Below are 2376 nucleotides of genomic sequence, written 5' to 3'. Positions count from 1 at the left end.
TTCTCCAGTGAGAATATCTGCAGATTTTCTGGCAAGTTGATGAACCTGAGAGAAATATCAATAAAAATAACACAAAAGTCTGCAGATTTCTTTCAGATGCAAACGTTTGTTCGTTTGTTTTGTTTTGTTTTTTGATTTTTTGTGTGTGACGGAGTCTCACTCTGTCACCCAGTCTGGATTGCAGTGGCGCAATCTCGGCTCACTTCAACCTCCGCCCTCCGAGTTCAAGCAATTCTCCTGCCCCAGCCCCTGGAGTAACTGGGATTACAGGAGCCTGCCACCACGCCTGGCTAATTTTTTGTATTTTTAGTAGAGACGGGGGTTTCCCATCTTGGCCAGGCTGGTCTTGAACTCCTGACCTCATGATCCACCCGCCTCAGCCTCCCAAAGTGCTGGAGTTACAGGCGTGAGCTACCGTGCCCAGCCACAAATGTTTTGCATATTAATTCTTGTTTATACAGTTACAGGAGAGTACAGAATGGGAGAGAAGTTCTGGGTTCTGTGTTAAAAACTCACTGTTGGCTGAGCACCATGGCTCACGCCTGTTATCCCAGCACTTTGGGAGGCCGAGGCAGGCGGATCACCTGAGGTCAGGAGTTGGAAGCCATTCTGGCCAACATGGAGAAATCCCATCTCTACTAAAAATACAAAATTAGCCTGGAGTGGTGAGGCGTGCCTGTAACCACAGCTACTCAGGGGGCTGAGGCAGGAGAATCACTTGAACCCAGGAGGTGGAGGTTGCAGTGAGCCAAGATCTCACCATTGCAGTCCAGCCTGGGCAACAGGAGTGAAACTCTGTCTCAAAACAAAAAAAAAAAGACCATGAACTCACTGTTTCTGGATTCTGTCCTCCCTAACTGGCACCTTAGAGAGCCTAGAACCCTCGAGGTCCCCTGAGGATGTATGGGATTTGAGTACTGTTGTTAGACAACTACAGCTTTGTGCAATGGAACTGATGAACATCAACTTATAGAGAAGGCCCCCATAGCTCTGGAGGAAGCCGGTCACGTAGAACTACAGAGCACCGTGTTAGCTTCCTGTGCCTGCCACAACAAACCGCCACGCACTCGCGGGTTATTCTCTCACAGCGCTGGAGGCCGGAAGTCCGCCGGAAGTCCAAAATCAAGATATCGGCTGGGCCACCCTCCCTCTGGAGGGTCCAGAGGAGCATCCTTCCTGCTCTCTTCCAGGGCCTGGTGGCTGCAGGCCTTCCTTGGCTTATGGCTGCAACACTCCAATCTCTGTCTCCATCTTCACGTGGCCTTCTACTCTGTGTCTGTGTCTTCTCCTCTTTTTTATCTCATAAGGATACTTGTTATTGGATTTAAGGCGCACCAGACAATTAATGACACTCTCATCCTGAGATTCTTCACTGGATGACATCTGCAAAGACCCTTTTTCCAAATAAGGTCACATTGGTAGGTTCCAGAGGTTGGAATGTGAACGTATCTTTTGGGCACCATCAGTCACCGATTATAAATGTAGACTTGGAATGAAACTGCCTGGAATCAAATCCCAGCTCTACCACTTAGGAGCTACGTGACTTCGTAAAACGATTAACCACTCTGAACGCCCACTTTTTTAACTCTAAAGTAGAGATAATAATAGTTCCCTGGTACGTATGAAAGCATTTATGAAACATCAAGGATCAGCATTTTGTCCTCACTCCTACCTGACTTTGTCCATTTGATTTCAACTCATCCTCAGATTCATTTCTCAGATGTGATCCATTGAAATTTCAGGTTGTTCTATGTTAGTGAAGACATTTCCCTCCCGACACATCAAGCGCTCAGGCCTTTCTGCCTTCGCCTCACTGCAGCATTGAGAAAACCATCGGTTTAAATTAAGTGAAATTTGGCCTAAAGCTGCCTCCTTATGTGGCAAACTGTAACCTAACAATACATAAACAAACTTCAACCGAACTGAAGAGTATATGGCTGGGCGCGGTGGCTCACACCTGTAACCCCAGCACTTTGGGAGGCCGAGGCAGGCAGATCATTTGAGGTCAGGAGTTCAAGACCAGCCTGGCCAACATGGTGAAACCCTGTCTCTACTAAATATACAAAACAAAAAAAAATTAGCTGGGCATGGTGTCACATGCCTGTAGTCCCAGCTACTCAGGAGACTGAGACAGGAAAATCGCTTGAACTCGGGAGGCAGAGGTTGCAGCGAGCCAAAATTCTGCCACTGCACTCCCGCCTGGGTGACAGAGAAAGACCCTGTCTCAAAAAATAAAAAAAAAGAAAGAAATCATTGAGGGAGTGAGGCTACAGATAATGATATATGAAGGGATCCCACTGGTTGAGCACTTAATCTCCAAAAGTGTTCATATTTTGTTTCAAAAAGTGTTTGCATATGTGGTCAGAAGATCAAACA

This window comes from Mandrillus leucophaeus, unplaced genomic scaffold (genome assembly GCF_000951045.1).
Source record: "Mandrillus leucophaeus isolate KB7577 unplaced genomic scaffold, Mleu.le_1.0 Scaffold120, whole genome shotgun sequence".
NCBI classification, from domain to species: Eukaryota; Metazoa; Chordata; class Mammalia; order Primates; family Cercopithecidae; genus Mandrillus; species Mandrillus leucophaeus.
Note: the sequence above shows the minus strand (reverse complement) of the source record.